We start from the raw sequence: 23,535 nt of genomic DNA, 5'->3' as shown, positions 1-23,535 counted from the left end.
CGGGCGCAAGAGGACTTGCATGCTTTCTCTGCCTCTGTAATGGGAACAAACCTGGGCTTGCCTGTTGGAGGTGAGAGGCCACGTGGAGCAGAGTTAGCTGTCCCAGGGATGTCACACTACATCAGCCAGCAACCCGCTGACCACCAGGCACATGTTCAGACCAGTAAAACCGTCCCATCAAGTTCAGCCAAGGGCAGCAGACTGCCTAGCCTTCTCATGGACCCAGGAGAAATAACAAGTTAAGTTACTGTGGCAAAAGACTGCAGTTACGCATTCTCATGTGACTATAGAAGGCATTCTAATAACCCCTTTCCAGATGAAGAGACTGAGGTTCTGAGAGGTTACATTTAGGAGGTGCCCCGCCATCGTGGAAAGGATGGGTTTCAAATTATACACAGGCTTTCAAACCTGGGGAAACCCTTGGTTCTGATACCTACTAGTTGTAAAACCTTGGGATGATTAAGTTTTAATCTGTTTCTCCATCTATAAAGAGAGGATAATAAGTTCTTGCTTATTAAATTGCTGTGAGGATTAAAGGAGACAATCTATACTCTGTGTAAAGGGCTGAGATCATTGTAAGTTCTCGGTAAGTTACAGCTGTGATGATGGTGATGAGAATTGCTCAAGATCACATGGCCAGGAGGGGTCAGGGACATGAATTCAAGTCTTGTGATTCCTAATTCAGCAAACTTTCTGTCTCCTTTCCCCGCCTCCTCTATTTCCTTTTCTTCTCTTCATTTCTCTTTCCTGCCCTTACCTCCTCTGATGTGTTCTAAGGGCTTATTTTATGTTTTCAAGCTACCATCAGATTTACCATATTTTAAAAAACCTTGCTTTGTCCTTGGAGTGTCTCCTCACCTTGCATAAAGATTATTCGCTACCAACAATGCTTTTTATATTTTGTGCTGCTCTCAACTGCCCACCTCTGTATATTCGCGAGTACAGGTTTATTCCTGCATTTCCACTTTATTGCAATAAAATGAACTCCTTGGAATAAACATTTTTGTCCTTGCTTTAAATGTTGTGCCAATTTGTTTATTATTTCTCCACATTCAGATGATTTCTCGTCCCGAACTCCTAGAAACCAGTGAGCAAAGATGTTTTGCCGCACATGGCCCAGGTGTATGGGCGGTCAGTGAACAGCACTGACTTGTGGGTTAATTCTGTGCAGAAGAAAAACAGTGCATCTCAGAGTCCCACTGTCTAAAATCTTGGAGAGAAAGGAAACATATATCAAGATTATTTGTGGAAGCCATTATTCAGTACTGCTGGCTTCATCAAAATGTCTTTTAGCTAAAATTTGGAAGCCTACTATTAATCAAGTTGCCTTGGGAAAGATCACTACTTCCCTCAGGATCCTGCTTTTAGCATCAAAAAGCAGATGTTTTGCTAGATAAGAAACAAGCATTTTAAACAGCAACATACAGAGTTTAGTCAGCAAGAAACACCAAGTTTAATTTACAGTCATGGCTGTTTTTTTCCCTCCTGGAATTATTAACTCCAATGATGCTAACGAGAACTAGTCCTTAGCCTTCTGAGGTTGCTAGTCTTTTTATTTGAGATCAGGGTATTCTATCATTTCTAGTATTAACCATCAAAAGCCTGATGATTCAACCTGTGGTCTTCTGAGTAACTATGTATGTATGTATACCATATGATTTTCATATAATCATATACCCAGATTTTTAAAAAATCAGTAATTGTGGATCTTTAAGCATAATTTTTGATACTCATACCTCTGGAAGTACGGCTACAATACTTTCACTTTCTATCCATTTCTCTTTGTAAATTAACATTGCTATCCCCTTAGGTGGCACAACTGAATGAGATTTTAAGTTAAAAATGACATAAATGGAATATTCTGGGTTTGTTTGTTATGAGAAACTGGTGGCTAGTAAAACAATCTACTTGAAGAAAGAGAAACAAAGCACTGACTTAGGTTGTGGTTTAAGACCCATTTTTCTGTTTTTGTTTTTTTGCCTTTCCTGCATAATTGTTAAACCAAGGACACTCATGGCACAGAGCTGGAGGTGTGGCTTGGTAAATAATCACTGTTGGTTTTTTTTTTTTTTTTTTTAATAGCAGAGAGATTTAAGTGCAATGAAATCCTGAGATCTGAGCATTGGTTGGTACGTGGATGTCACTTAGGACTTATATTCAATAATGGAGCCTTTACGGCATTCCATCAGACAGCCATACTCTCTGTTGGAACCCTCCTAGTGAGGGGGCACTCATCACTTGAAGAGGCAGTGTATCCTTTATGGCATCACACATTTTGTTATAAAAGTTGTAATTAGCTACTTAATTCCATTCTCCACGAAGCACTGTTGCTGGTTTGGGCACCAGCACCAAAGATACTCAGAATCTGAAAGGAGGCCCAAGGGTAGAAATTCAAGGCTATTCTGTGCCTACCATTTATAGTCCTGTTGGCTGTCGTGCTATCGCCATCTGGTACTTTTTTCTTTCTGTTAAGTGACTGGGAGGACATCATAGAGTCTACCCATATTTTAGTTTTTTTTCCTAGAATGTTCCTGTTGACCTAGAACTCAGCAGCATAGTTGGACATACAGAGCGCTGTTCTCCAAATTTAACCGTAGAATGGGAGCTGAGAGTGAGGTGGTGGTTCTCTGTGTGTGGTTGGGCTTGGCTTGGTATTAGCCAAGTTTGGTGTATCCAGAACTTTCTCTTCATCGGCTTTTAAAAAACTTCTTCCTGGGTGAGGTGAAGCCACAGATTCAGAGGTTTATCTCTCAGAATATCAGTGGTAAAGGCTTTTTTTTTTTTTTTTTTGGTGCCAGCTGCTCATGAGCTTTCTTCATAAAGCTACGAAAATGTATACTTATACATGAATTCTGGGATAACCATTTGAACCTTTAGAAGTTATAGAAGGAAGTCTGAGAACCTTACCATTGTATATGTTAACTTTCTTTGTGTTAGAGACTTGCTAGATATTAGTAAAGCCCATTTGCTTTTCCTAGGTGCACAGAAAGTTTGCTTTTCCCATTATCCCTTGCATTTGGTTTGGGGCCAAGTACCTGGGTTTTGTTCAGTGAAATATGGTTGGAAGCACGGTGTGCTATTTGTAGGCCTGGTCATAAAACCCACTGTGTAATCTTTTACATTCACCTTCCCTTTCTGGGAAGGCCGTGTGTTGGGATGACAGTATCAAAAGATACAAGGAGACAATCTCTGAGTCACTTAGTCCAGTTTTCAATTCTTCCATAATTATTTTTTACATCAAAGTTGTTATCATTTGAAAAGAAAAATTTGGGGGGGAGACATAATTGGGTTTGTTTATTTATTTATTTATTTATTTATTTACTTATTTTTGATGGAGGTACTGGGGATTGAACCTAGGACCTTGTGCATGCTAAACACACACTCTGCCACTGAGCTGTACCCTCCCCCCCATTTTAATTATGCAATTAAAATAAAAAGAAACCTTCCCTATTTCTTTACCTTATTACATAGGTATTTTAATTTTGTAAGTGGAATAGGAAAGAAAAAATCATGGTAAGTTGGCAATTTTAAAATAATGAAGTAACTCTAAAGGAAATGACTGTATGTAAGAGATACAGGATCAAGGAAAAAACTTAAAAAATTTAATATTCAGACGTTGGACAAATGAAACACTGACAAATTGCCGTTCAAAAATCATTTTGATTTGAATGTTTCTAAAACTTGATTATATGCTCCAATGTTAAAAATCAATCCCTTTTTTAAATGCTGAAACAAATGATTCCTGAAGGGTCCAGTTTGTTTTCCAGTGTAGCTTAAAATCGAAAGGAAAATGTTGGTGCAGTAAAGCATGTTCTACTGTAATAGAATTTTCCTCTCCATTTACTACAGTGACATTGCTTGAATGGAGGGGTATGAACAGCCATATACAATATATTATTTTTCTAAGTCTTAATAAAAATATCATACATTTTTTTCACCAGCTTTAAGATTGATATGCCCCGATCAATATGACACAAATCTTATTGAGAAATCACAGGCAAAACACAAGCTAAGCACACTTTCAGTTTAGAGAACAGTGTGTCCTGGTGAACAGTTTGTAATGACTAATCTGTAGGAACCTTAATTACTCAACAGAATCGATGTGCTAGCCTGGGATGGTACCAGGCTTCCTGCTCATCCACGTCTATCCACCCACTCAGTTGCTGTCTCTGCTTCATAATATGCTCCCCCACATCTCTACTTGGGAAGCGTCCTTTGAATATTCTCATTTTTGCAGATGCTATGCACTTTTTTTTTGGGTGAGCATATCTAGAGCTTAATTAACCTTTATTACTTTGAAATCCATTCTCATTCTTAGGTTTAATTTATGTCTTTCTGCTTTTGAATTTTCAAAGATGGGGTTGGATAACCATAGAAACATTTGGGAAAATCTAATAATTATCCCGGCTTGGCCACTACCAAGTGCATAATTGCTAGCAAATTATCCTCCTTTGCTGAATCTCTATTTTACTGTCAGGAACTGACAGCAATTACCACTATTTACCTCCAAGTAGATTATTCATTTTGATATTTGTCTTTTAAAATGCCAGAAAACCCCATTATGGCTGATAAGAGGGCTATAAAAAAGACAACGTGATGTGGAAAGCTGGGCATGAATCTAGGCTGTCACTTACTGCCTTAAAATCTTAGACAAGTCATTTAATCTCCAAGCCTGTTTCTTCAAATATGGAATGGGATAATCTTACCGCTATCACAGGGTTGTTATGAGGCTGACGTAGACAAGTGCCTAGCACAGGGCTGGTCTACAGAAGGGGCTCCATAAATGTTCATTAACTTTGAAGACACTGGATGTGAAACCTCGGTTCTCCTATAAATGGCACAGAGTGGTGGAGAGTGATGCAATCCTGTAAGTAGTCAGTTAGCTCTTTGTTGATCCGGGATGGTTCCAAGTTTATGCTGAATAAATAATTCTGATTGATTTAATCCTCTCCTTTTACTATCCTTAAGAGTGGAGAAAGTCAAGAGGGAAATATCTTTTGACTATTTGCTTATAATTCTACAAGAAAATCAGGAATTCAAAAGTCCTGCCAATTCATTCTCTGCTCCAAACCATCTCATAGAGTTCATACTATTTGGAGTAAAATATAAAGTCCTTACCACGGCCCACAGGGCCCCATGAGATCGGAGGTGGGCTGGATCTCAGTTTCCTCCCTCTCCTTATCACTCACTCTTCCAGCCCCACATGCCTTCTTGCTTTTTTTGACCTCTCTGAGTTCATTCCCATCTGAAGTGCTTTGACATTGTCATTCATTACACGGAACATCTCCCTTCCTCTCTGATTTTTGCATAGCTGGATCCTTTCCATCATCTAAGTGCTTCCTCCAATGTCATTTCCTCAGTAAGAATTCTGTACAAATAGTCACCTCCTCACCCCATCCCATCATCCTCTACTCCACCAATCTGCATCTTTTTCTTATGCAATGATGAAAATATAAAAGAGCACTTATAATCACTAAACATTATCTCATGTATGTGTTTGTTTGCTTGTTTGTTATTTGTCTCTCCCACTAAAATGTAAGTCCCAAGAGAGCAGAGAATATTGTTTCACTCGTTGCTGTCCCTCATACTTAGAACAGAGCCCAGCACAAGCAGGTCCTCAAAAATACTTGTTGCATGAATTCATTTACTGGGTGACTTGACCTTCTTACTGTTAGGCACTGGGGTACTGTGTCTACAATGCAAGAAAGCATTAAAAGGCCCAAATCTTACGGACTCAGAGGTAGACACACTTAATTCTCTGCAACTGAGAGCTTGATGAAGGAGGATTCTTTTAGAATTACTGAATTTCCTGCTGGTAAAGAGAGACTTATGAGGGAGGTGCTGACTTGGGACATTATGTCACTCTGGGTGCTAAGAGCCATCAGGAAATTGGTAAAGACCTTGTGATTTCTATGACAGTACTGAATATGCTTTGGCTGTCATTCTGCAGGGCAGAGAGAAGTGAAATCTTACTAGTCATTGTAAGAATGAGAACCGGAGACTAGGATGAACTGAAAATGAGTGAATGAATGCTCTGTTCATGAACGCTACTGACAAAGACCTGCCCACAATGATCCCTAAGCTGTCACACTGACCCATAGAGAGGCCTCGTGTCTCTGTCCTGCCTGTGAACACTGTCCAGCTACATTCCCTGCCTCTCCCACTGGTGCCGTTCCATGTTTATTTTTAAAAAGCCTTTATCTATGGTCTCATTATTTTCCCTCTTTATAATATTTTACTCGTTTATTTTACATTTGTTTAAACATTTCAAATTGTCTGCAAAGCATCATATGCCTAAGATAATTTGAATTGTATAGAAGAGTTACTGATAAAAGCAAGTGGCTCCTGCCGCATTTATCTCTTCCCCTAAGTTTCCCTGAGGCCAACTCCTTTATCTGTATTTCCAGTTCTTCTGATGTTCAATGCTAAAACTCTAGAGTAGTTCTGTCTAAAAAATTTAACATGAGCCACACCTATAATTTTAAATTATCTAATAGCCACGTGAAAAAAATAAAAATGCACTTAGAAAGCTTATTTTGTTAATATGTTTTATTTAACCTAGTTTATCCAAAATATTGTCATTTCAACATATAATCAAATAGAGCTTATTAATGAGATATTTCACATTTTTCTATTTTTTTCAAAATCTGTTGTGTATTTTATACTTGCAGCACATTTCAATTTGGATTAGATTTATTTTAAGTGCTCACCAGCCATATGTGGCTGGTGGCTACTATATTGAACAGTGATGATCCAGGTATGTGTGCCAGGTTGTTGTTTTTTGTTTTTTGTTTTGATTTGTAATATATAGTACATATTTATTATATATAATAAATATAATTTCTCTTTGATGTGAAAAATAATGTTGCTTAAAGACTATTCTTTTCTCCTATCCTCTTCCTAATGTTTTTGGATACATACACATGCACAAACATACATGTATCTGTATATATGTGTATAATTTATACTTACAACTTTAGTTCTTTTATTGGTTACTTTGATAATTTTAAATAATATACCTAATGTGATTGATAAATCACATTAGCAAATTGAAGAATAAAAACCATATGATCATTTCAATAGATGCAAAAAAAAGCTTTTTGATAAAATTCAATATCCATTTATGATAAAAATCTCCAGACAGTGGGCATAGAGGGAATATACCTCAACATAATAAAGGCTATATATGACAAACCCACAGCTAAGTCATACTCAGTGGTGAAACGCTAAAAACATTCCCTGTAAGATCAGGAATAAGACAAATATGCCCACCCTCACCACTTGTATTCAACATAGTTTTGGAAGTCCTAGCCATAGCAATCAAAGAAGAAAAAGAATTAAAAGGAATCCAAACTGGAAAGGAAGTAAAACTGTCACTGTTTGCAGATGACATGATACTATACACAGAAAATCCTAAAGAGGCTACCAGAAAACTACTAGAGCTCATCAATGAATTAGGTAAAGTTGCAGGATAGAAAATTAATATACAGCAATCAGTTGCATTTCTATACACTAACAATGAACTGTCAGAAAAAGAAATTAAGGAAACAATACCATTTGTCATCACATCAAAAAGAATAAAATACCTAGGAATAAACATACCTAAAGAGGCAAAAGATCTGTACTCTGAAAACTATAAGACACTGATGGAAGAAACTGAAGATGACACAAACAGATGGAATGATATACTGTGCTTTTAGATTGAAGAATTAATATTGTTAAAATGGCCATACTACCCAAGGCAATCTGCACATTCAATGCAATCCCTATCAAATTACCAATAGCATTTTCAACAGAACTGGAACAAAAATTGTTAAAATTTGCATGGAAACACAAAAGAGCTGGAATAGCCAAAACAATCTTGAGAAAGAAGAATGGAGCTGGAGGAATCAGGTGCCCTGACTTCAGACTATATTACAAAGCTACAGTAATCAAAACAGTATGATACTGGCACAAAAACAGACTATAGATCAATAGAACAGGATAGAAAGTCCAGGAATAACCCCATACAATTATGGCCAATTAATCTATGACAAAGGAGGCAAGAATATACAATGAAGAAAAGACAGTCTCTTCAATAAGTGGTGCTGGAAAAACTGAACAGCTACCTGTAAAAGAATGAAATTAGAACATTCTCTAACACCACACACAGAAATAAGCTCAAAATGGATTAAATATCTAAATGTAAGATCAGATACTATAAAACCCCAGAAGAAAACATAAGCAGAATGGTCTTTGGCATAAATTGCAATATTTTGGATACAATATTTTTTTGGATCCGTCTCCTAGAGTAATGGAAATAAAAACAAAAATAAACAAATGAGTCCTAATTAAACTTAAAAGCTTTTGCACAGCAAATCAGAAAGCTAACCTTATGGAATGGGAGAAAATGTTTGCAAATGATGCAACTGACAAGGAATTAATCTCCAAAATATATAAGCAGGTCATACAGCTCAATATCAAGAAAACAAACAACCCAGTCAAAAAATGGGCAGAAGATCTAAGTAGACATTTCTCCAAGGAAGACATATATATGGACAACAGGCACATGAAAAGATGCTCAGCATCACTAATTATTTGAGAAATGCAAATCAAAACTACATTGAGGTATCACCTCACACTGGTCAGGATGGCCAGCATCAAAAGTCTACAGATAATAAATGCTGGAGAGGGTATGGAGGAAAAGAAACCCTCCTACACTGTTGGTGGGAATGTAAATTGGTACAGTGGCTATGGAAAACAGTATGGAGGTTCCGTAAAGAAACTAAAAAAATAGAGTTACTGTATGATCCAGCAATCCCACTCCTGGACATATATCTGGAAAAGATGAAAACTCTAGTTCAAAAAGACACATGCACCTCAATGTTCATAACAGCACTATTTATAATAGCCAAGACATGGAAGCAACCTAAATGAAAAATTATCAGATGATTGGATAAAGAAGATGTGGTGGAATATTACTCAGCCATAAAAAAGAATGAAACCATGCCATTTGCAGCAACATGGATGGACCCAGAGATTATCATACTAAGTGAAGTAAGTCAGGCAGAGAAAGACAAATATCATATATCACTTATATGTGGAACCTAAAAAAAAATGATACAAAGGAACTTATTTACAAAACAGAAACAGACTCACAGACAGAAAACAAATTTTTGGTTACCAAAGGGGAACATGAGGTGGGGGATAAATGGATAAATTAGGAGTTTGGGATTAGCGGGTGCAAACTACTATATATAAAATAGATAAACAACAAGGATCTACTGTATAGCACAGGGAACTATATTCAATATCTTGTAGTAACTTATAATGGAAAAGAATCTGCAAAAGGATATATATATGTATATGTATATGTATGTATGTATGTATGTACAACTGAAACACTTTGCTATACACTTGAAACGTTGTAAAGCAACTATAGTTCAATAAAAATATACCTAAAGCTCTATTTCTGATCCTTCAGCTTCAGTAATAGCTCAGTTATTTCTGACTCCTCACCTTATGATGTTACCCTTTCTACCACATTCTGCACATTTCTTCCCTTCCTCTCTGTTCCATCTTTTGTCAGCTACACTTCAATAGGTCCCAAGTTGTAAATATGTACAACTGGTTCTGCAACCATGTGTTTTAATCTTTATAGAAAATTCTATAGACAGGGAGTGAGTCTCTGTGTAATTTTGATTAATATTGATGGAGATACATACAACCAGAATTTGATCTCCCTAGAGCTGAAGACCAAACAGAAAAGGAGTTTCCTTTCTGTAGGCCAATAAATTATGTAGTAATGGTTTTTGATAATGGAATGAAGTATCAGATGCTAATTTGAACTGAGACTTTTATTATTTTATGAGGCCATTCCTGGAGATTAAATATAGTAAGGAAATAGATTCACATTTGACATGTAAATGGTTTTTCCTCCTTCTGAAGACAGCTGGTTCTTTATGGATCAGGGTTATGTTCTGTAAAAGACCAAATGCCAAGAACCCAGAATCAAAGGAAACACAGAATCAGAAATGTCATTTGTGTTTTAGTGGTACTGGGGGCTGATGTCATTCACAGAAAAGATTATTTTCAGGTACTTTTGTCTTTAAAATGAGAATTTAATGTGTTCAAATTATAAACCAGCATTTTTTAAAATTGAACAGTTACATTCAACTCCTAATTACTATTCTACTTTTAAATCTAGTAAATGTTACCAATGACTGTAAACGAATTTATTCATTAACTTGATTAATTAGTCCTTTAAATACTTTAAACTTTAATGGATTTGCTCTTCTTAAGAACTAAACGCCTATAGCAAGTAAATTTCTTCGAAGTACTTAAAATGCTCTAGCTAATTTAATAAATAAGATTTATAAATATTGCAAATCTCAAGTTCTTTTATATCTTCTAATAGTATATGCAAACATAGGCAGATAGATTTATACCTTTTAACTTAAACCATGAGTCTAAAAATCAACTATTTAATGGCATGTTTTATTTGGTTACATATTTTAATCTGTCAAATGCTTTGATGTACCAGATTTTCTAAGCAGTTTAAAAATATTGACACCATGGATTTGATTACTTTATCATCTTTATTTCTCTCTCCGTCTTCCAGGCATTAAAGAAACCCTTAGCCACTGAGAATAGGGTCACCACCTCAGCAGACTGAAGTTACTTCTCAGCAGGCTGAGAAGGCTGATTGACCAGCAATTTGGAGCTGGGGCAAGATCTGGGGCTATAGTCACTGGGGGAGGTTTTCCTTATGGCCACATTCAGGTTTGCCCAGGACCCTGATCTGTAAGTGCCATTTTTTTTTTTTTTTTTCAGCCTAAGTGCCTGGAGTCCAAGTTCAGACCTTAATTCTTACGTGACATATTTCAACTTTACTGTTTGATGTGGGTAGATGAAATTCTGTTAACTCTTACCCAGGTTGCTTCATCACTAAATAAGAATCAATTACCAGTTTAAAGTTTGAGTTTATCCTTAATTCTTTTCTTCATTTACCCTAACTGGCAGGGCCTGGATACATAAGGTATTCAAGTGGATTCTATGCGTCTCACATCTTTCCTTGGCCCTTCAGTTACTCCACTAGGGCCATGTTTATAACAGGAGATAGTACTTACTGTTTTTATTTTGTTTTTGGCAAATAATTTGGAAGTCATGATTTTCTTTGTGTATCATGAAGGTGACCACTGTGCTGGACCTTCGAGCTGTCATTTTACTGAATCAGAAGTCTCAAAGAAGGGGCACACCCCAGGGCTGGAGGGACACAGCAAAGGGACATCTGCTTTGGGGGAAGGTGGGATTTATAGCTCCCACTGTCCCTTATGGTCTCATAAATAAGGGGGGGAAACAGAGGCGAGAGAAGTTTTAGGTCTCTTATTTTTCAGAGTCTTTTCCTATTAACGCCAGCATATACTACTATTAATGATCACTTCTTTTTTTTTTTAATTTTATTTATTTACTATTTAGTATTATTATCTTTAATGGAGGTCCCGGGGATTGAACCCAGAATCTCATGCATACTACGTATGTGCTCTGCCACTGAGCTATACTCACCCGACTAACGATCACTTCTTAAGTGACTGATTTGTGTCAGGTCAGGAGGTGTCATAATCTCTACAGAGTAGGAGGTCCTCCCATTGCTATCTTAGTATTTTTACCTCTAATCTATTACTCACTACTCCTTGTTGAAAAGGAAATAGCTCATTTCACTAGCCAGTGTCTGAAATAGCCCCTGGCTCACACTTCCCCTGGGGGCAGAATTACAGGACTCTGAAGTGCTTTCTGCTCATTTCTGCAGCTTCCCTTCCAGCATTGTGCACCCATGGGCTTCTCCCCTGTGCCTGTGGGTCAGGCACGCCGGGCATGCTGTTCAGGCAGCTTGGTAAATAGACTAGGAGTCTGCTCAGACAGCTGGTCATTCTCAAGTTCACAGAATACCAGGTCTACTGCTTTTCAAGTGGCGATCTTGGACAAGTTACTTAACCTCTCTTTGCTCAGTCTCCTCATCTGTAAAAAAGATATTAAAAGGTTACTGTAAGGTGTAAATGAATTAACATTGTGTAAAGTGCTTTAAAAAGTGCCTGATAAAAGGTAAATGCTCTCTGAGTGTTAGTGACAGTGGTGGTGGTGATGACGGCGGTGATGCTGGTGAAGATGACGATGGACGTCGTCTTTCCACATGTACTTGTCTGTGCTGCTGGTGTCATGCCCCTTTCCCAAGGTTTCCCCCGGTTCCATCTCAGGCAGCTTGAGCAACTTGGGTCCACCCTTCCAACTCGGACTCGGAGGAGAGAAACTTTCTGTCCCACATAATCTAGAGTGTGTGGAGTTCCCATCACTAAGGCACAAAACTGTCCCCACTCAGTATCTTTTCCAGACTTAGACCATCCTACTCTGTGACTTGGGTATCCACCTTGTGCCAAGAATCTAAATTGCTTCCCTCAGATTGGATCTCTTGGATACTGATGCCAGCCTGGATTTCTGCTCCTCTGCAGATTTAAGGGTTTGGACTCAAGCCCCTTCTTCAGCCATCTCTTGTTTTCTGGTTGATGTTTCAATCTCTGTCCCACTTAGGTTTGTTTCCTTCTTTCAACGAGGAACTCTCAGTGGACTCCAGGCTCCATGGCTGAGCTCTACCACTCATGACACACTGACGTCAGTCACACGATTCACTTTCCTTGGAATGTCATTTCTTGTCATCTCTGCAAGTCTATTTCCTGTATATCAGCCAGGCCCTCTCTCACTTGGCATGTTCCCATAAAACCTCTCCATATTCTAATTTTTCCCCAAATGGATAGCTCATGTAACATCTTGATACAAATTTAAACTTCTAAAATTGGTGATGGATGTTTCTAAAAAGGAAAGATGATTCTATATCAATGCAGCAGAAAATAAACATGTTTACATATAGGATGTTATAATGGAAGTTTAGTTTGGGGCTCTAAGATACAGAAGATAGCAGATACTGGAAGTTATCGGGCGACAACTTCAGATTTGGTGCCCAGGAACTGGTTAGACTGACTCATGCACATGAACATATGTGAATGGATTGGGTTGTTGGAGATGGAGGACTGTGCAGAGGATTTCCTTGGAGAGAGTCTGTTTCATCCCCGCTTTCTGTCCCCAAAAGCCACCAAACAATTCCTAGGCCATGTTCAGAATGGCCACATCCACTTTCTTCTCCCAATGCCCGGCCACAATTGGTTACAATGCCTGGATTAAGCAATTTGGCTCTTATAAAAGCTGAGTGAATTATTTACCAACTCTGGCTTGTTCTCAGTAAGTATTTTTTTCACTGTGAAAAATTTTATAGCTAATTTATGACTCTAAGCCAACTACGAGGTGAGTCAACTATAGACTGGAATATGATTATTGCAGAATGTTCCAACCTGCATATTTGGCAAGCCGTCAAACATCTGCTAATAGCGTGTTAAGCACACTTGTGTGGTTGTTAAATGTCTCCTTATGTGATGAGCATAAGAATCTTCATGGCAAGTCCCAGTCAGTTTCCACTTCACATTCTGTGTGCCCTCTGCTACCAGGCACACTACTGACACGTAGACTGTCTATTCATTCAAACAGAAGAAGGAACAGTTTTCTTCGTTACTAGTGCTTCCTGGGTGTTACAGGTTGAGTTGTTTTCCTCCCAAATTCGTGTGTTGACATGCTAACCCCCAGTACCCCAGAATGTGGCCTTACTTGGAAACAGTTATTCCTCGTGTAATCAGTTAAGATGAGTTCAAACTGGAGTAGGGTGGGCCTACTTCATTTCATAAATTTCACATCCATTGAATCATGCAAGATACATCCTTTTGACATAAACTTTTTTTCACCCAACATCATTTTGTTGAGGATCCTTCTTGTTTAATGGTTTATTCCTTTTTAATTACTAAGTAGTATTCCACGGGCTGTCTGTTCAACCATTCACTTATTGAAGAGCATTTGGGTAGTTTTTGGTTATTACAAATAAAGTTGCTATGACATTTGTGTCTAAATTTTTGTGTGAAAACAAGTTTTTATTTCTCTGCTATATATGCCCAAGAGTGCAATTGCTGGGTCTTTTGGTGTAAGTCCATTTTTAGTTTTAAAAGGAAATGTCAAACTATTTTCCAGAGGGGCTCTACCATTTGACATTCTCATGAGTGATTCAGTTTCTCCACATCTTCCCCCAGATTTGGTGTTATCACTTTTTTTTTTTTTAATTTTAGCAATTCTGGTAGGTGTAGTTACATCGTATTATAGTCTTAGTTTGCATTTTTCCAATGACTTATGACATTGTACACCTTTTCATGTGCTTATTTGCCATCTGTATTTACTCTTCCATGCAATGTTTGTGCATGTCTTTTGATTATTTTTGAGTTGAATTGGTTGGCTTTTTTAATGTTAAGTTTTGAGAGTTCTTTATGTATTCTAGATGAAGCCCTGCAAGTCCTTTGTTGGATACGTGATTGTGAATACTTTCTTCCCGTCCATAGTTTGTCTTTTCACCCTCTTAACAGGATCTTTTCCAGAACAAAAGTTTTACATTTTGATGAGTCCAATTTATTAATCTTTCCTTCTATATACTGTGATTGTGGTGTCAAGGATGTGATCAGTTCTGTATTTTTGAATGTGAAGGATAAAAAGGAGAACATTAAACATGGGGAAAGGTAGATAGTTGAAGGCTGTTTCAACATTTCCAGGGAAAAGGCAGTGTCAGTATAGCTGGAGAGAAGAGAAGGAACAGCTTTATTAGGTAGTAGACATAACAGGACTTCATAATCAATCATACATAAAGGATGGGGTATCATGCGACGCTTGGGGTTTGGGTTTACGTAATTAAGTGGATAGTTTTGCCATTAAATGGCATGATTGCAGGAAGGAAGAGCAGGTTTAGGAGATGGGGCCGAGGTGACCAGGACTGAGATTAGACACAATGAGCTTAAGTTGCCTTAAGCTGGATGTGGGACACCCAGAGTGAAGTATTTAGTGGGTAGTTAGAGAGATGGGCCTAGACCTCAGGTGAGTGTTAGAAACTGAAGACACAAACTTGAGAGTCATGACACCTGGCTGTGTGGTTTCAGTTCAGTGTGTTAAATCAGAAGACAGTAGTCGGGTTCAGTGAATGATGTAAAAAGTCTGAAAACTGACTGAGAAATTCTAGGTCCTCTTTTATTGCCAAGACATTCTGGAAGTCTGGAACTTTGGAAAGCAAATTCAGAGAATGACTCTAATTTATTTGAGTTGTTGAACCTGAAACATATGAAGGACGAGTCACTAGCTAGGCCCCTGACTTTTACCTCCAATATGTTCCACTCCATCTTTCTATTCCAAATGTATCCAAAAGGAATGGAGTTTAGCATCCTAGCTGATTTGGAATATGAGATGCATTTCCGTCCACTGCACCTACATAATGCCACATGAAGTAAATCAAAGAAAAATGAAAAAGACAACTTAAAAAATGTAGTAGCTGATGGAAACCATTTCAACTACTTGAAGATCAGTTGTGTGCCATCTAAGCCTTTAATTTTTAAAATGCTCAAGCACAGTAATTTATTTTCATGCTGTGAGTGAATGAAAGAAGATTGAACTTCTTTTAAAAAGAAAGACGGCCGCCTGTGGCCTCGTGAAATAATAGCCCTGTGTTCTGAAGCTGGAAGCCCACCCTGCCCTTAGCTACGCAAGCTGTGCTTAAAGGAAAAGAAATATGCAGGGAAGGATGTATCTCGCTGTATTTAAAAGGGATTTGGGGAGGTTTTGTCATTAAAGTTATGGCCAAAGAGCCTTGAGGTTCTGAAAATTAGATGACTGGATTCACAGGTGCAGCGGGCTCTCCCAGGTGCTATGGCAAGCAGTGTCCCCCACCCACCCCGGCCACCCCCGGCCTCCCCTGCCCTGCATCCCTCACAAGGTGGTCTCTGTACTCTTGGCTTCTCTCCACCAGTGCCAGCACATGCATGGATTCCTACCTGCCTTTCCTTGGTATCAGGCTGAAAAGAGTTTGGGGTCAGAAAATCAAAATTCTTCTTGAGTAGGAAACCTTAAGTTGGGAAAAGGAGGCGAGATCAAGTGTGAGCAACCTGCAGGACAGGTTGTGAGCAATCTCCAGGGGGACCTTTATAGGAGATGGAGATGCGTGTCATGTCCAGCAGGTGGCAGTGAGAGCACGTGGCAAGGCCAGTAAAGGGCACCCATTCCTGAGGGCCAGGATCTGGGAGCTTTGTTCTGCTCATCTCCAAAGGTAGGTTTCCAGCCCCCTACTGCCTACCTTTTAAGTCCTTGGCAAATCCTGTTAAAAGCCTTTCCATTTGATAATTTGTAGACTCATCGCTTCTTTCTCTTCCACGCAGTGGCTTATTTTGAAAGGCTGAGCTCTTTGAATAAATGAGCAACCTAAGCAAAACATAGGGAAATAAAACGCTTGATAGCCATTTGATGGCAAGTTTGCCTTGAGCGCTCCATTGGCAGAACGATCAAATAAGGACAAGGTCGTGGTTTTGATCTCTGCAGAGGCCAATTAGCTTTGTTCTATTGTGTGGCCAAGGGCTTCACCTTACCTGTGTTTAACCACCTGGAAATGCCTGCTTTGCATATAGGAGTCAATGCTAAAGTGTTGCTCAGTTAAAGAAATTCACTAAGGTTAAAAAAAGAAGATTGGCCTTAGAGTCATGCAGACTTGGGTCCAGATACTTGCTCTGTCACCCACTGACTGTATAGCCTCAGTAAGTCACTCTCTTTGAATCTTTTTTCCTGTCGTGATAGGTGGCAGACAGTATGAAGGTGCTAGACAGGGTGGATGAAGCACCAGGCACACTGTAAGTGCTCACACAGGGCAGCTAGAAATAATAATGATGTTAAAATCCACTGACTGTTCCCGTGACAACTTACCTGGATTTTTCACACACTGAGGAGAACATGGTTTTGTCCTGGTGACTTGTGAAGATACAGCCATCTCTTTGCTTCAGTGGACCACTGAGTCAGAACCTTATTCTTTCTCCTTTTGCTGGTCTCTGGCTGCTGAGAGAGGACTGTCTGGGCTAGAAAGAGCATGTTAAGTGTATATAGTTGACACATCACTGCATCCCATGGCCAAATGTAAATGACCTTCGGATGATCAGTTGTTCTGCCTGTCTGCAGGACTATTAATGGAATATAAGATATACAGGTCAAGGGACTTCTCCAGGGGAAGAGCACCTCTGATCACTCACATACTTTGTTATTTAGATGGCACCCTGACCTCAGTTGCATTCCATGCCCCTCCGTAAGGATCTGCTTCATGGTTCTCCATCTTCAGCTCCAGTGCATAGCTCTGCCGTCCATCCAGTTTTGCAAGCCAGATAACTGGGAGCCATGCTGGCCATCTCTCTCTGCTTCTTTTCCCTCTACCTCTTGCCCCATCAGCAAAGTCTTGTCAATTTTATCTCCAAAACACCTCTTAAATCCATTCCATGTCTCATCTGTCCCATCTCTTGTCCTTGTCATCCTCACTTCTTCCAGAGCTCTACAGTAAACTTCCAGCTGCTGTTCCTGCATTCACTCTGTCACTTCATTAGCCTCTTCTCTGCTCTGAAGTTACAGTGATGTTCTTCCTGCTCACAAAACCCAACGACTCCCATTGCCCGTAGGATGAAGATGAAAGTCTTGCCGTGACTTCCAAAGTCCTGCTGGGTCTGACTTCATTTCTCAACTGCAGCCCTAGTAGCACATTCACGTCCTTGGATTTGCTACTATCCTTTCCACCTGTGGACCTTTGCTTAGGCTTTTCCCTCCCTCCTGTCACCTAGTGAATACTACTCATCCTTGAAGATCTCAGTTCAAATGTTACTTCTTAGGAATCCTTCTTTACCACTCCAATTAGGCAAAGTAATAATAATGAAATAGCAAATCCTTATACAGTAGTTATCAACCACCAGCCCTCTTTCTGTTTTTATTTTTAAAATTTTTTATTGAAGTATCGTTGATTTACAATGCTGTGTTAGTTTCAGGTGTACAGCATAGTGATTCAGTTATATGTATGTGTATATATATTACACATTCTTTTTTAGATTCTTCCCCATTATAGGTTATTACAAGATACTGAATATAGTTCTCTGTGCTATACTGTAGATCCTTGTTTACTTTATATATAGTAGTGTGTATCTGTTAATTCCAAACTCCTAATTTATCTGCCTCCCTTTCCCATTTTGGTAACCATCGTTTGTTTTCTGTGTCTGTGAGACTGTTTCTATTTTGTAAGTCAGTTCCTTTGTATCATTTATTTTTAGATTCCACATATAAGTGATATATGATATTTATCTTTGACTTACTTTACTTAGTATGATAATCTCTAGGTCCATCCATGTTGCTGCAAATGGCATGGTTTCATTCTTTTTTATGGCTGAGTAGTATTCCATTATATATATAATATCTTCTTTATCTAGTCATCTGTCAGTGGACATTTAGGTTGCTTCCATGTCTTCAGCCTTTTCTCTATTAACTTATTTAATCTTCATAACAGCCCTATGTGATAGATACTACTATTACCTCTCTCTAACAGATGAATAAACAGAAACATAAGGCAGTAAGTACACTGACTTGCCCAAAGTCATCTATCTAGTAGGTGGCAGTGCTAGAAATTAAAGCGAGGCCAGCTGCCTGCAGGGTCTGCACTGGGCCACGGACTCCTCTCCTTTGTAACAGGAGCTCACAGTGTCACCTCCTCTATAGCACCAACTACAGGTGCATGTTTACCTTTGATTACTTGAATGTTTGTATCCCTGAAGAGACTGTACGCTGTGTGAGTGTGCAAACATGCTAGTTTGTGCTCTCCTGGTAGCCTCAGCAGTTTTTGGCACACAGCAGGAGCTGAATAAATACTTGGATGAGCAAGTACAAATGAATGGAGGCTGTGCCCGATGACTGCTAGGTGCTTTCACGTCCATGCCAGACTCACTTTACATCATCTAATTCTCAGGACAACCTGCCAAGGCAACTGTATCTTCACTTTTCAGCCGAGGAAGCATAGGTCTAAAGAGGTCAAGGGTCCTGCCCAAGGCCAGATCCGCGGTGGAGGTGGGGTTGAGGGGAAGGGCGAGGGAATCCACACAGTTTGACGGTCTGATGTCAGAGATCAAACTCTTTGCTCCTCAGTGTGCTGCCTCTTCTTGCCCTTCCTACCCTCCTGTCTCCTAACATTTTTCATCCTTCTCTTCTAGGTTCCTGAACAAGGTCTTCTCTCCCTCAGGGTATTGGAGGCTTTAGGACCAGGAGAAAAAACAAGCTGAATACCTCTCAGGAGTAAGGTAGGGTGGCCATTTAGTGTATTACTTCACTTACGTACTCAGTTTGACTCCTTAATGAACGCAAGCATTTTCAGTATATTCAGTAAATTTACAGTGATTTTTGTTTGTTTGTTTGCATTTGGTCACAATGTATCTGAAAGCAGGGCTTTTACAGTTTTGTCTGCAGGTTTAGAAGGTTAATCTTGACTCTAGAGCTGGTAGTGGGGGGAGGATGCTTTGCTCTGCGGGGGACACACAGAATAGCCCTGGTGTTGGGAAGCTCACATTCCTGTGGGGAGAAATTTCCACAGAAAGAGAGTACTTCAGAGCAGTGTATAACAGAGATGCGTGCAGGCGCAGGCCGCGGTCCTCCCTGAGGCGTTGGGGAGGGCGGAGAGCAGGGGCCGCAGGAAACCTACCCGGAGACATCTGCTCTCAGACGCGTGGGCGGGGCGCTGGACTTCGGCTCCGAGCTCAGGTCCCATCCTCGTGGAATCTGCAGTCTAGAGGGGAAGAAGGTCATTAAGAAATTACAGATTATAACTCATATCATGCAAGAAAAGAGCAGGGTCTGATGAGAGAGAATCAGAGCCAGGATTCTGTCCCGGGGAGGCAGGAAAGGGCTTCCGGAGGGCGTGGCCGCGGAGCTGAGCCGGGAAGACTGTTGGCGGTAACGCCGGCAAATGACTCAGTTCCGAATTCTCGACGTGGAGGCCGACATTCAGGAGAGGGGAGAAAGGGCTCGGGGCTGGAGGAACTGCAGACTGGCCAGGGTGGCTACAGCACAGCGAGCAAGTGGGACAGCACGCGGGGTCCGATCAGGCAGAGCCTTGCAGGCCACGGTCGGGAGATGGATTTCCCCCCGAGTGTGATGGCGGGGGAGCCACCGAAGGTTTTGAGGAAGCGCGTGGCCTGGTGGGATTGATGTGTAACGCTCAGCCTCGCTGCAGTTTGGAGAATGGGTTAGAGAGGAGCAAATAGGAAAGTGGAGGGAGCAGTTGCGGGGGCGTGCTGGTGGTGTTGGATTCTGTTAGTCGCTGTGGAGAACAGGGTGGTGGATGGAGTGTGGCGTCTCGAAGGCATGTGAACAAGCAGATGTGGTTGGACTGGAAAGACAACCATGGGAACAGAAGGTCCCAAATGAGAAGGCAGGGGGAGGGGACGTGGCAGGGAAGTGGCTCTGCATGGAGCGGAGGGAGACGGTGGGAGGTGTGCCTGGCTGTGAGCTGGAGGAAGGCAGGAGACACTGCGGTGCCCTCGACTCTGCCAAGAGGATGGAATTTCTCCCAGAGAGGTGGAGCTGCTAAGCATTTAAAGCAGATCCTTAACAGATAAGCTTTGCTTTGCAGAAGGAGCTCTCCTGGGATGCACTAAGGAGGCACAGGGGGAGGAGAGACTGGAGTTCGGTGATTATTGAAATAGCCCAGGGACACGAGAAATGGTGTTTCCCTAATAGTTGTCATAAGTGATAACTACCATTTATCAAATGCCTATGACTGTACGAGCTACTTGACATCTGCCATTTCTAATTGTCATCACTGGATCCCCCACGGAACCTCCTGTAAGGGGGATTGGAGCTGGAAAGAGCACCGGGGAGAAGGATGCTTTCAGCAGCTGCCCCGCTTCCCCCTCCTTGCAGCTGTGGGACTTCTCAGCACTCTGCAGGGTAGGGTTCTGTTGCTGTAAGGAAATCACAGTTCTTTGATAAAGCAGCTTTTCCAAAGGTGGTAGAGCTGAACATACTGCAAAAGTGGCATTTGAACCCTAGTCTCTGTGATTCCAAAGACCATGTTCTTTCCATTATACTAAATAGTTCCTCATGTCTCTAGCAAAATCTGTGGTGGTGCAATGTAGTTATTTATGTGAATGTTTTCCTTCCCTTACTAGAATGTGAACTTACTAAGAACAAAGACTGTGTATTATGCATTGTGATATCCCCAGTGCCAAGCACAGTGGCTGGCACGGAGTACGTATGTGTTTGTTGACTAAAAGAATCTATATATAGATATGATATACACACACATACATACACACACAATGGAATATTATTCAGCCATAGAAAAGAGTGAAATATTGCCATTTTGCAGCAACATGAATGGACCAAGAGAATATTGTACTTAGGGAATTGTCAGATGGCTAATTAAGACAAATATCATATGATATCACATACATAGAATCTAAAAATACTACAAATGCATCTATATACAAAACAGAAACAGACTCACAGACACAGAAAACAAACTTATGGTTACCAAAGGGGAAGGGGAGAGAGGGAGAGATAAATTAGGAGTTGGAGATTAGCAGATACAAACTGCAATATATAAAATAGGTAAACACAAGGTCCTACTGTAGAGCACAGGGAACTATATTCAATATCTTATAATAACATATAATGAAAAATAATATGAAAAAATATATGTATAACTGAGTCACTATACTGTACACCAGAAACTAACATAACATTGTAAATCAAATTTACTTCAAAAAAAGTAACAAATATAATGAGAAAAAAATATTGTAAGTCAACTATACTTCAGTTAAAAAAAAAAGAACCTGCAAAATGGGATGGAAATTCTCCTATTAAGACTCTGAAGCCCCTGTTCATTCTGTTGCCACTTGTGTGCCCTGTTTCTTCCTGTGAGAAACAGCACAAAGGGAGAGCTGCTGGCCCATGTTCCAGCCTCACCAGAGTCATCAACCCTGACGGCTGCAGGGAACACAACCAGAGGAGAAAAACCCATGCTCGGTGCTAAGCTTCCTCCAAACCTGCTCACACTCATGCCAACTTCCCTGAGCCTAGATGCCCTCTGTTCGAGGCCCTTCACTCTGAAAGCATCTGCAGGGCTGACAGTTGGAAAATCAGACCACAGGTTCATTGCAAGGCCGTGGATTACAGGCACCTAATGGGATCTGAGAATTGTGCACAGGCATTACTGCAGACACGCAGGGTTGCTGGAAGAAGAGACGGTGGTTGTGCAGCCAATTAAAATGCACACCGCATATAACACCAGCATTTCCCCACAGTGCTAGCTAACAGTGGGTTTTACTTATGCAGTAATAAAAAAAAACCCCAGAGAAACAGCAGTAAATTACAATCTGTTTCTGTGAATGATCTTAGTCCAATAGCTAAAATCTACAAATTGCATAAAGCAAATATTTCAAATTAAATCACAGAATGTTTGCAGAGCAACTGGTTGTGCATAAGGCGTCAGCATTTTTAAAAATTGCCACCTTGCTGTTTACAGTTGGAAAGCATGATCATTGAGTGGGGGATGGAGCCGGGGACCCCAGGCTGGGGCTGAAATGGAATTGGCACATGTGGGAGGGGGGTGGGAGTGGGGAAAAGAAACCCCCAGCCCTGGGACAAGGAATAGGAGTCTGAGTGATTTGCAGGGCTGTGGAAGGTCTTCCTTGACTCCTTGCAGCTTCTGGGATCAGGCAAGGGTGGGAGCTCTGCACTGCTGGCTGGGTATAGAAGGACAGGGTATCACCAGTGCCTGAGGCAGGGGACCGCAGTTTGGTGACACACTGAGAGCATAATGTGTTGGTGCTGGGGGCTCCAAACTGCAAGGAGGGCATGGCTCTCTCAAGCATCCTGTTCCCCCGTGCTCTTTGCAGTTCCATTTGAGAAGCCATGGTGGTCAATCCAGGTTTTATGGAGCCTGGAGCTGTAGAATTTTGGGCTCCCTCATAAAGAAAAGAGTACAAAAATACCTTCATTTTGCAGATTTTTATCAAAATATATGACCACGTGAACACCTTGCCAGGACTTAAGTTTAACTAGCTTCACATAAACCCCCCCTACCTTTATCCATGGCCCTTGGGATCTAGGCACTTGTAAGATGCACAGCGACTTGAAGATGTTTATGAACCTCATGCAGCCAGCAGACCCCGTGGCAGACAGGTAATGCAGCATCTCTGGCCTGTCACTAAGTGGTACACGTTTGGTCAGGAGTTACATACACCAATAGCCACTTACTGAGTGTTTCCTCTGTGCCAGCGCTGTTAGCGAGGCCATGCTTCGTTGCTTTGTGCTCTACTACAGCCTGGCAGAATAGCTCTCATTCTGTGCCTTCCCCAAATAATGTTAACCTTAACCAGCCACTTTGAATGGCAGAGAGTGGGGTGGAAGGAATCCTTTCTTAAGGGCCTATGAAGTTGCTGTTAGAAACTTTGCATTAGTTGGGGGATGCTTGCATTTTTTCTTAATGACATCTTGCTATCCTGTGACAGTGCCCAGGGTGGCACTAGAAAGTTCCTGGCTTTTTTGGGTATCCTGGCACATGGGTCTCCCCCCAGTATCAGT

General features: G+C 40.6%; 1 long non-coding RNA gene across 9 annotated transcripts in view; it reads left to right on the top strand.

Moving 5' to 3' along the window:
• The window catches only part of LOC105078995 (uncharacterized), a 656,088-nt gene that overhangs the window by 243,463 nt on the left and 389,090 nt on the right, over nucleotides 1–23,535 (top strand). For all 9 annotated transcript variants that reach the window (XR_012511912.1, XR_012511909.1, XR_012511906.1 and 6 more), the window contains one exon: nucleotides 19,164–19,250. This is a non-coding gene — a long non-coding RNA (uncharacterized LOC105078995). The remainder of the gene's footprint in view (nucleotides 1–19,163; nucleotides 19,251–23,535) is intronic.

Source organism: Camelus bactrianus, chromosome 15 (assembly GCF_048773025.1).
Source record: "Camelus bactrianus isolate YW-2024 breed Bactrian camel chromosome 15, ASM4877302v1, whole genome shotgun sequence".
Classification (NCBI taxonomy): Eukaryota; Metazoa; Chordata; class Mammalia; order Artiodactyla; family Camelidae; genus Camelus; species Camelus bactrianus.
Note: the sequence above shows the minus strand (reverse complement) of the source record. Positions and strands in the feature narration are given on the sequence as shown.